Source organism: Lissotriton helveticus, chromosome 7, assembly GCF_964261635.1.
Source record: "Lissotriton helveticus chromosome 7, aLisHel1.1, whole genome shotgun sequence".
Taxonomy (NCBI): Eukaryota; Metazoa; Chordata; class Amphibia; order Caudata; family Salamandridae; genus Lissotriton; species Lissotriton helveticus.
In genome coordinates, this window is record NC_136068.1 from 660354016 (window position 1) to 660367034 (window position 13019).

A 13019-nucleotide genomic window follows, 5' to 3' on the forward strand; every position below is an offset into this window, starting at 1 on the left:
ATCACTGATGACATCACTGATGACATCTCAAATGACATCACTGATGACATCACTGATGACAACATCCAGTGACTGTATGTTTCTGTAAAGTTAAAATATGTCTTACATATTGAAGAATGAGTGGATGTATAAGTGTCTGGATGAAGGATTTAGTAGGTGCATGACTGACTGTATGAGTGAGTGATTAAATGTGTCTCACTGAGTGCATGGGTTACTGACTAAACTGTCTTAATTTGTGCATCATTATGTCTGTTGTTCTGTAAACTGCTGCATGTGCTGATCAGTAGCTATATGAGTAACTATATGGGTTATTGATTGGTTGCCCAAGTATTTGTATGGGAGACTGAGTGTGTGTGTGGGCGGCTGGGAGGTGTATGACTCTGTGCATAGATGTGTGAGCAGTTGATTCACTAGATGTATGGGTTCAAAAGTGCATGTGGAAACAGCTGTATGGGCGGTTGACTGTGTGCATGAGTGTATTGGTGAGTGAATGGATATCTCAGTGCTACATGTCAAAGTAAGTACATATGTAAAACACAGTACATGTGACAGTTGACATATATAAATAACTGTGCATAAGAGCCAGTGAATGTGTGAGTGGCTGTATGGATCATTGTGAACTTGTATCAGGGATTCTTTGCATGACTGACTAGGTGTGTGAGTAACTCCATGGATGAGTGACAGTCTGTGAGTGTCTGTTTACACTGAGTGTATCTAAGGTTCTATTAGAGTCTGAAGAGGTTCATTGTATTATCACATGAATGATGTCATCAGTGATGTGATCAGTAATGTCAAATGAGATGTCATCAGTGATATCATCAGTGATGTCATTTGAGATGTCATCAGTGATGTCATCAGTGATGTCATCAGTGATGTCAGCAGTGATGTCATCAGTGATGTCATTTGAGATGTCATCAGTGATGTCATCAGTGATGTCATTTGAGATGTCATCAGTGATGTCATCAGTGATGTCATTTGAGATGTCATCAGTGATGTCTTCAGTGATGTCACTGACCATGTCATGAATGATGTAATATGTGACATGATCAGCAGTGGATTGCGGGTGCGCGATATATAGTTAGTGCAACTAACTATATATGCGAATTTCAATGGTTTTGTGTGAGTAAAATAAGGTTTTGTAAATGCTAATTCCTAACTATATATGGTCTATAACCTATGGTTTTTTCAGTGAATTTTCAAGGTTTTGTAAATGCTAATTCCTAACTATATATGGTCTATAACCTATGGTTTTTTCAGTGAATATATATATATATTCACTGAAAAAACCATAGGTTATCCACTGCTGATCATGTCACATATTACATCATTCATGACATGGTCAGTGACATCACTGATGACATCACTGATGACATCTCAAATGACATCACTGATGAGATCACTGATGACGTCATCCAGTGACTGTGTGTTTCTGTAAAGTTTAAATATGTTTTACATATTGAAGAATGAGTAGATGTATAAGTGTCTGGACGAAGGATTTAGTAGGTGCATGACTGAATGTATGAGTGAGTGATTAAATGTGTCTCACTGAGTGCATGGGTTAGTGACTAAACTGTCTTAATTTGTGCATCATTATGTCTGTTGTTCTGTAAACTGCTGCATGTGTTGATCATTAGCTATACGAGAGGCTATATGTGTTATTAATTGGTTGCCCAAGTATTTCTATGGCAGATTGAGTTTGTGTGGGGGTGGCTGGAAGGTGTGTGACTCTATGCATAGATGTGTGAGCAGTTTATTCAGGAGGTGTATGAGTTCAAGAGTGCATGTGGAAACAGCTACATGGGCAGTTGACTGTGTGCATGAGTGTATTGATGAGTGAATGGATATCTCAATGCTACATGTCATAGTAAGTACATATGTAAAACACAGTACATGTGAGAGTTGGCATATATAAATAACTGTGCATAAGAGCCACTGAATGAGTGAGTGGTTGTATCGATCATTGTGAACTTGTATCAGGGATTGTATAAGAGAGTAAATATGTGTTAGTATATGTTTCAATAAGTAAGGTGTGTTTAACTGTATAGTTGAAGAAATGGAGGTGAGATTGTTTCTTTGCATGACTGACTGGGTGTGTGAGTAACTCCATGGATGAGTGGCAGTGTGTGAGTGTCTGTATACACTGAGTGTATCTAAGGTTATATTAGAGTCTGAAGAGGTTTATCGTATTAGCACAAGAATGATGTCAAATGAGATGTCATCAGTGATGTCATCAGTGATGTAATTTGAGATGTCATCAGTGATGTCATCAGTGATGTCACTGACCATGTCATGAATGATGTAATATGTGACATGATCAGCAGTGGATTGCGGGTGCGCGATATATAGTTAGTGCAACTAACTATATATGGAATTTCAATGGTTTTGTGTGAGTAAAATAAGGTTTTTTAAATGCTAATTCCTAACTATATATGGTCTATAACCTATGGTTTTTTCAGTGAATTTTCAAGGTTTTGTAAATGCTAATTCCTAACTATATATGGTCTATAACCTATGGTTTTTTCAGTGAATTTCAATGGTTTTTTAATAGCAAATATCATAAGCTGTCGAATGTCAAGTACGTGGTAAGTGAAAACATTTTCGTGTTTATGCACACTGATCTGCTTTGAATGGTGCCCCCCCCCCCTCATTTCTATTAGGAGTACTCTCTCTTTGCAGATAGTGAAAGGTAGTTAACGCAGGCCTTTGCCCCCGTTGTAATCCGTCGTGCCTGCTTCTCTCTCAATTTGATTGATTGTTATCCAAGTATTTACTGTTTTAGAATTAGTTCTCTTTGGTTCATTCTCTATTTACAAACAAACACAGAGTCGCAATACTCTGTTTAGTCTTTGCAGATAACGAAAAATCGTGTAAAAAAAAAGAAAAGAAATCGAGCAAAATCAGTAGGCCACTAATGGGATCTCTTTTTGACCTCACTAAAATAGAAACATTAGGAACAACCCCTCATGACAAATACAAAACTAGTGAGATGAACTGAACTCCACACAATGATGGCTGCAAAACAGCTCGGCTCCGCCACCCACCCCGCCCAAAATAACGATAAAGAGCGGCTGCCATGATTGGTTGCGGAATGGCCACAACGGAGCTACGAAATGGTGGTGCTCTCATGCTAACCCCAGCTTCAGTCTGAAACATCCAGAAACACTGTAGACTACCAATTCGATCAGTTCCGGTAGCGCCCCAATGTAACCCGGTAGAGAAGAACTAGCCCTCCCCTCTTTGACTGATGGTTCTTGTTGCCTGTCCCTTCTGTTGTCATTTAACAGAACTATTTAGCCTGCTGAAAGGGGTTGTGTTTCGACCGCTGGTTGGTGGAGACATTTTGACTATATTCTGGACCTGCGTTGTCGCGTAATGCGTCATATGACGTGCCGCGTTAGCGCATCCGGAAGTCATCCGGGGCGCGCAGCGCGTAACGTAAGCATAACAAGTCATGTGACTTGTTAATAAAACTTTTCATTGGTTCATTTTACTTTTCTTATTCTAATGATGAAAGCCTTGGTCATATCACCTAAAAATTACGTTTTTAATTACTTCCGAACAATATATGTTATAATGTTCCAGGCTAATGTACTTTCCCGGAAATTTTACAACTGTCCTGCAAGTAAAATATATTCTTTTTTCGAGAAAAAGAGCATTTCTTCGTCCCATGACGGAGCCGTTGAGCAAAAGAGGGTCGACCTGCTGTCTTAGTCGCCGATACGCCTGAATATGAGATTCTTATCGATTCTTATCGATCACTTTATGTTGCAGGAATAGAAAACACAACAGCCCTTGACCATTTATCTTTACTGCGTTCCTTCGTATTATACCTTTTACCCTTCATGTAATTGGTCTGCTTTATTTCACTTGCCTTTTAATGATTCTAAAACAGTCACTATTATTAAAAACTTTACCAATGTATATACTACTACCATGTTTTCTTTTAAAAACCTTTATTGTGAAAATTTCATTATACAAATACGAGCCTATAACCACGTGGGCCTGCCACGGAGCAAACTGTAATCGTATATGATGAATAGACATTTACACTGTAGAGGAACGTAACGGGCGGGCCATTAGGTTGCAAGAACTAAGGTGTCTAACAGTTACGGAATCGGTGGACGTACATTTTATAATTAAAATACAACAGGGCCAGTTACAATAAAATTATCTAGATATACATTTGCGGGCAAGTACCATGGGTGACGTTAATTCGAATTTTCAACAGTACAGTAATCAATAACACATCAGAACTTAATATCAATAGGGATGTCGAAATATTCAATCAATTCTCGTCCCCGCCCGCCATGTGCTTCAAAACTGCATACGTATCTCGTGATTTCAAGGTTCTGCAACCAGTACACAACAATGAGTTACGAGTCCCATTTATTCCGGCGCCATTTTGGGCGAGGACGGGCAGGTCCAGGATATAGTCAAAATGTCTCTACCAACCATCGACTATGATGATGTTCATATGCTGTATTTATTAGAGTAACACTCATCTGTCCACATGAAATTAATTTACCACAATCTAAACATGTCATTTTAATCTTTCCAAAGTTCTTCTAAATATTTGGGACCGTTTCCCTTGCCTCTGAAGCTCTCAGTGCCACTTCTTTGATGAATGTACTAGCAGGTCAGGGGTTCTCCTCCAAATCTCTCTTTTATGCAGCACTATAATTAATTGGTGCCACCTCTCCATATGACGATGCATGGTATAGTTACCACAACTATATTTTTTTTCGGTTCCTCTGGAGAGTTCATCGTGGCAGATGAAGCGTGTAACGTACCGGGCATTTACCTTTTTTTGCATGTACAGGAAAGGAAAAAAAAATCGAGCGTCCGAGTTCTAAGGTGTCCCAGGGCCATTTTAGTGGACCAGGCCCAAATCCAAAGAACAGGCCGCCATTTTGAGAGTCCTCTTGCAGCCGCCTGTCGCTGTAGCATCAAGAGCAGCCGAAACTCAGCTGAATGGCAACTGAAACGGTAAATGGGCGCCCCACTACATTTCAGCATTGTAGGATGACCACACCAGTACAGCAACTTGCTAGACATCACCTCGGTGCCATCCGGATCTCGGCGCCCCACTGCAGATGAAGTGCCTCTCAACTATGAAACCACCACGGTGACATCCGGATCTTGGCGCGTTGTGCTGCCTTCGGCCTATTCGCACATCGGTCCGCTACTGACGCCATCTCACAGGCTAATGGGGTGACCCACGCCGAGTTTCAGCATTGTAGGATGACCACACCAACTTGCTAGACATCACCTCGGTGCCATCCGAATCTTGGCATCTCAACGCCTAGTGGTATCTTCCATACAGAAAATATTGTTACGCTGCCTTTGGCCCCATTCGCACATCAGTCCGCAACTTAGACATCACCTCGGTGCCATCCGGATCTTGGCATCTCAGCGCCTTGTGGTGTCAGTCAGAAAATATTGTTGCGCTGCCTTTGGCCCCATTCGCACATCAGTCCGCTACTGACACCATCTCACAGGCCAATAGGGCGCCCCACGCCGACTTTTACCATTGTACGATGGCCACACCAGTGGCACAACTTGCTAGACATCACCTCGGTGCCATCCGAATCTTGGCATCTCAACGCCTAGTGGTATCTTCCATACAGAAAATCTTGTTACGCTACCTTTGGCCCCATTCGCACATCGGTCCGCAACTTAGACATCACCTCGGTGCCATCCGGATCTTGGCATCTCAGCGCCTTGTGGTGTATTCTCTTCAGAAAATATTGTTGAGCTGCCTTTGGCCCCATTCGCACATCGGTCCGCAACTTAGACATCACCTCGGTGCCATCCGGATCTTGGCGTCTCAGCGCCTTGTGGTGTCTTCTACTCCGAAAATATTGTAGAAAATATTGTTGCGCTGCCTTTGGCCCCATTCACACATCAGTCCGCTACTGACACCATCTCACAGGCCAACAGGGCGCCCCACGCCGACTTTTACCATTGTACGATGGCCACACCAGTGCCACAATTTGCTAGACACCACCTCGGTGCCATCCGGATCTTGGCATCTCAGCGCCTTGTGGTGTCTTCAAATCAGAAAATATTGTTGCGCTGCCTTTGGCCCCATTCGCACATCGGTCCGCTACTGACGCCATCTCACAGGCCAACGGGGCGCCCCACGCCGACTTTCAACATTGTAGGATGGCCACAGAAGTGCGACAACTTACTAGACACCACCTCGGTGCCATCCGGTTCTTGGCGCGTTGTGCTGCCTTCGGCCTATTCGCACATCGGTCCGCTACTGACGCAAACTCACAGGCCAACGGGGCGCCCCACGCCGACTTTCAGCATTGTAGGATGGCCACACCAGTGCGGCAACTTGCTACACACCACCTCGGTGCCATCCGGATCTTGGCATCTCAGCGCCTAGTGGTGTCTTCTATTCCGAAAATATTGTTGCGCTGCCTTCGGCCCCATTCACACATCGGTCCGCTACTGACGCCATCTCACAGTCCAACGGGGCGCCCCACGCCGACTTTCAGCATTGTAGGATGGCCACACCAGTGCGGCAACTTACTAGACACCACCTCGGTGCCATCCGGATCTTGGCGCGTTGTGCTGCCTTCGGCCTATTCGCACATCGGTCCGCTACTGACGCAAACTCACAGGACAACGGGGCGCCCCACGCCGACTTTCAGCATTGTTGGATGGCCACACCAGTGCGGCAACTTACTAGACACCACCTCGGTGCCATCCGGATCTTGGCGCGTTGTGCTGCCTTCTGCCTATTCGCACATCGGTCCGCTACTGACGCAAACTCACAGGCCAACGGGGCGCCCCACGCCGACTTTCAGCATTGTAGGATGGCCACACCAGTGCTGCAACTTGCTGGACACCACCTCGGTGCCATCCGGATCTTGGCGCGTTGTGTTGCCTTCGGCCTATTCGCACATCGGTCCGCTACTGACGCCGCCTCACGTGCCAACGTATTTTCTCCGCATTTTACACCCTATGCCGCATAACAGGTCATGTGACTTGTTTATAAAACTTTTCATTGGTTCATTTTACTTTTGGTTTCCTAATGATGGAAGGCTTGATCATGTGACCTAAAAACAACACTTTTCATTGGATGAAAACTTTTTTTTTTCCCAAACGATGAAAGCCCCACCTTGTTTCTGGATGTTTCAGACTGAAGCTGGCGTCAGCATGAGAGCACCACCATCTCGTAGCTCAGTCGTGGTCATTCCGCGAGCAATCATGGCAGCCGCTCCCCACCAGAAGCCTGCAGGAGTCGGAGCCCCCAAAACTTTTGATGAATTCTCAAGGCGGAGGGGACGCTTTCGAGAATGGGGTCCAAGACCTAGCAGACAAGCGTCCGATTTCCAAGGTGTCCCAGGGCCATTTCAGTGGACCAGGCCCAAAAAGGAAACAGCCTGCCGCCATTTTGAGAGTCCTGTGACAGCCGCCTATCGCTGCACCGCAAGAGTGGGCGCAACTCAGCTGAATTGCGGCTTTTGACACAGTGGACCAAAAACGGACGGAATGGCAACTGAAAAGGTAAAGGGGCGCCCCACTACAACAGATGACACTCCACCTGGAGAGGCCCGTTCACGCCGCCTCCCCCGGGGCGCCCCACGCCGTTATTCGGAGCAGCATTGTAGGATACCAAAACCAGTGCGGCAACTTACTGGACATCACCTTGGTGCCATCGTTCTGCTGCCTTGGAACTATTCGCGCAACAGTTTGCTACTGATGACCCACCCCCCGCGACGCCCCATGCCGTTATTTGCTGGGTGGCAACTTACTAGACATCACTTTCGTGTCATCTAGATTTCAGCGCGTTCTGCTGCCTTGGAACTATTCGCACAACAGTTTGCTACTGATGACCCACCCCCCGCGACGCCCCACGCCGGAAATCTGGACGTTGTGCTGCGTTGGGACTATTCGCACAGCCGACCGCTACTTCGTTGTTTTTCCCTAAAAATGTTTATATGTTATTACTATTTTTGTTTTCTTGTATATATTTATAAATTATTAAAGTTTTATAATCTTACTACTTTGTCGGAGTGCTATATATTTTTAATGTGACACATAATTGTAAAAACTTTGATGTACAAAGAGTCATCCCTGGAATCTTCCGCTTCAGGCTCGGTCCCCTCCCCAATCACAATACAGGATGATTTTCAGATAATAGCAACGCTTCTGCTGTGACGGATCTCATCGAGTGTGGGCCTTGATCTACTATAACTCCTTTGAAGAGGGGTGATTCTTTACAGCTGTGGCCATAAACTACATCTGCAGGGCTAGCTGATACCCTAGGACCAGCCTGGACAATCGGACACAGAGGAAAAGGAGTGTCAGAGGGTGCGGTAGTGAATAGGGCGAAAGGGAGGTGTCGGGCGGGCACAGGGTGTGATTCTCAGGGAAGAGCAGCGCAGATGGGGGGAGGTTTATTACCCATGCATAAGACAGAGAGCGGGGGTGACCACTGCCTGGGGGAGATGCTTGCGAGGGTGGGGAGCCGTGCTAAGGATCGACAGCGTGCACAGAGTGGGTCTGGTCAAGGCATCTAAAATGGCTGCCGTGCACGACAAAAGTGTGGCATTTGAAAAAAGACAAGATGGCGCAGACAATGTTTTTCAACACTTCCTGATTTCCTTCGAATCGAACGTTAACAGACGTTGGGGCATATTACCAAAGTTAAGCGATATTTATCCCTAACGATGCTTAGCAACGATTTTTTTACCGTCAGAAATTATCGCAGATAAACCTTGCTATTATCAAGGTTTATCGGAAATACGATAAAAAACGACCGCAATGCATTAATATCGCTGAAAACTCAGCGATATTCATGCATTACCGAGCTAATGCTCTTAGCCATGTTATCCACCTCCCATTGGATAACATGGCTAAGAACTGCTCAGGGCAGGTGGTAGCTTTTGGAGATATTCGGGCTTATCTCGAATATTTCCAAAAGTTGATAATAGGAGATAGCGATGTTAGCGACTGTTTCCAGTCGCTAACATCTTGGCATGCCCACTTTGCATGTCATTAGTGATAAATATCACTCACATGCAAAGTGGGGCCCAAGATGGTCGCTATATTCTACTAGCCGTCGCTAACTGGTGTTAGCAACAGCTAGGTAATACACATATAATTTTATCTCCGCGAAGCGGAGCGCTGTTACAGATATATATCTTGTTTCTGAACGTTAATTTCTCAAAATGCACTGAAGCACATATATTGAGACCTAGCAAAGGCACATCGGGCTACCAGTCCCTACAATTTTGCCAAGTTTCGTGCAAATCCATTCAGCTGTTCGATCCTACCGAGAGACAAGATGGCGGCCGCTACGGACTGTTTGGAATGTTTACAGACACCGGAGAGCCAATCAGCTTCGCTTCGCAAAGCTCCGTAACGTGAAAAGTACGCGAAGCGGTGCGCTGTTACAGATATATATCTTTTTTTGAACGTTAATTTCTCAAAATCCACTGGAGCACATATATTGAGATCTAGCAAAGGCACATCGGGCTACCAGTCCCTACAATTTTGCCAAGTTTCGTGCAAATCCATTCAGCTGTTCGATTATTATTATTATTATTTTTTTTTGCCCCGCGGGGCCCTTTTAAAACCTCCACATCAAACCTAGGGGGTGAGCGACAATGTACTATGCCCCCTTATGGTCATTTGCCCCTTCGCTTTGGCCTCCTCTTGTCTCTCGATCCTACCGAGAGACAAGATGGCGGCCGCTACGGACTGTTTGGAATGTTGACAGACGCCGGAGAACCAATCAGCTTCGCTTCACAAAGCTCCGTTGCGCGAAAAGTACGCGTCCTGGGGCGCTGCCCGGTCCGCTGTTACAGATATATATCTTTTTTTAAACGTTAATTTCTCAAAATCCACTGGAGCACATATATTGAGACCTACAAAAGGCACATCGGGCTACCAGTCCCTACAATTTTGCCAAGTTTCGTGCAAATCCATTCAGCCGTTCGGGCTAAAAGTGAGGCCAACCGCCCTATGGAAATTAACATGGGAAAACGCGTTTTGGGACCCCCCTTTTTTCTCGGCCCCCCCTTGACGAACCCCCCCCAAATTTTCAGGGGCTGCTCAGAAACAAAATGTGCCATTTTCCTGAAAATTTCAGCCAATTCCGTCCACAAACGCCAAAGTTATTAGACATAGAATTTTCAAAAATCCCATAGGGAAAAAATCCTAACTATATATACCTACTGGCGACCGCCAGTAGGTAATATATATATATATATATATATATAATTATGCATGTTTCATTTTTTTACATTACCTTTATTATTTATTAATTAAAAGAATGAATTCTAATTATATTTATAATTTATATAATTATGTAATATTTTTAGGACATAAAAAAATTGATACTTTGGTTTCGATATTTTGGTACTTACCATTATGGAGATAGGGAGTCGATATTTTCTCCAGCGATATTTTAGACACGATATTCTGGTACTTTGATATTTTGACTGACGATATTATGTCAGTGATTCGTAGAGTGGACCTCCCTTGTGTCAAAACGAATATGTCTCTTTACCCCGCAGTCTTTCTTCCCGCAGGGAACCACAACGTGGTCGTTGCCACGACCGCTTTGTGATTCCACATACCATTACTCCGCAAGTCGGAACAACGACTTGCGGAGGGGGGGCGCTGGATGTTGGAATTGTATAATTTACTATTCCAACTCCAGTCAGTGCGGATTATAGGGAAGGTGTTGGATTTTAAATCCAACACCTTCCCTCCTCCTCCGCAAGTCGTTGTTCCTACTTGCGGAGTAATGGTATGCGGAATCACAAAGCGGTCATAGTAACAACCACGTTGTGATTCCATGCGGGGAGATAGTTTTGGGGTAAACTTAGTTTACCGTCCAAACATATGTATATAATAGTCAGTCAGTAATGATGCATTTTCATCTTTCTAATTAGGCATACAATGTGCAAAAATCTGTTCAGGCCAAAAACAATAAAAGGCAAAGTATTGGTTAAAAATAATCTATGTGCTTGTTAAAAAGTGTGCAAACCCAAGGTAAGACCCAGAGGTCTAATCCATCTGCATGTAGGTTTCATATGCATTGGATAGAAAAATAAAACATATTTGATATTTTCAATAGTACACTTAGTGCACAGTTCACATAAGGCCCCATTCTGGGTGCATTTTTTCTGTTCGGCTGTATACATATTGACTCTAAGGGCTCTAAAGCACAACTTAATATACAAGACCTAGTCAGCGGTGGTTGAATAGAATCTACCTATGCTTCGTACCTAGGAAATGGCACATGAAGGATGAACATATTAGCGAAGAGGTGCATCTATGCGGGACGAGTTGGATAGATTCCCAAAATGCTGCTTCAACTATCCCTTTAGAACTCCAAGTGATTCTACGGGGGTTGTCCCATAGATCATCTAGGCCAAATTTCTGATACCATTGAGAAACATGTTAGAACCATGGAAGATTAGTGGTACCGGCCAAAGACAATATTTCCTTTAAGGCTTCCCTACATACATGCAGTGAGGTCACAGGGCAGCATAGAACTCAATACGTTCAAGACGATGTCCATCAATAAGAGAATTAAATGTGTTTTCTAGGGAAGATCACTTAATGATCTTATGAAATTATTTTGTTGAACAGTTAGATGGGTTACCCCCAGATTTCAGCCCTATAAAGTGCTGCAATTTGGCCTTTGGCCCGGTAGACCTCAACAGCGATGAAATAGCCCTAGATCAGGCCATCTTAAAAAATGTAAAAATAGCAGCTGACGTATTTGGCTTTGTTCTACTTTAGATGTGGTCACCAACAAAGTCTGTCATCAAGCTTGATTCCCAGACACTCAGAACTACCAGCTCTGTCTAGCACCCTATTTCCCAGCTTGATTTTCCCCTTGTAGCTCTTATGTGGGTTAAAGATCATTATCTTTGACTTAGAGATGTTTGACTCCAAACTCTTAATTATACAATAGGATTGAAAGGGAGCCTATAAATGTTCCAGGCCCCTAGGGGTTCGGGTTATCAGGATAGTATCATCGGCGAACAACAACACCGTAACAGTTAGCCAATTTAACTTAAGTGACTCATTGATGCAGCCATTAAGATGGTCAAAGACATCATTTAGATATAATGAAAAAGGCGTACGGTCCAGGTTACATCAATGTCTCACTCCCCACCTGACAGTAATGCGTTCCCTAAGCTCACAATTGCTGCCCCATTTGACCTGGGCATAACTGTCCTCGTGGAGTCCCACTATGATATTGAGAAGTGAAGGCGGAACTCCAATTAATAGAATTGTTTCCTCTACGAGAGATCCTGCCACAAGATCAAATACTGCTCTCATATTCCTGTGGGCAATGTATAAAGGATCATTGGTTAGATTTGTATATTTCCGTAAGATTAATGTCAAATGGAAGACCTGATCAACCATCACTTTTTTTGCTCTAAAGCCTTCTTGGAAGAGCGACAATATGCTGTTTTTTCACAATGAACCCTTCGATTTATTAAGGAACCTGGCAAGCGAAGTCTTTTTGAAGGTTATCCTGAAGGTTTATGATCCTATAGTTTGAGGGATTTCCTTTTTCCCCTTTTTTAGAGACTGCAATTATTTTAGCCCCTAACCAGGTTGATGGAATTTGGGCACCTGTAACAATAAAGTTAGACAACATGTTGATGATGTAAGGTATCCAAATTGTTGGTTCCGATTGGAATAAGTCTCCTGAATTTCTATCAGGCCCAGGGGGCCCTCCCTGGTTTTGAGTTCTCTAAGCACCCCAAGTTTCGGTCATAGAAAAAAATATCAATGTTCAAGGGCTGTGAAATATTTCCGTCCTCCACTGAACGGACAATGCCCTTGGGGTCCATAGCTAACAGTACTTGTTCCACAGACTGTAGTTGTGTAAAATGATACTCCCACTTGGGCGGTTCAATGTGATGTACATTTGTGACAAAACCCTTAAGTATTCCCATGAGCAATAATGTGGCAAAATAAGGCAGTGTTTCTACGTTTAGCTGTATCATGTATGTCTGACTCATTATCTT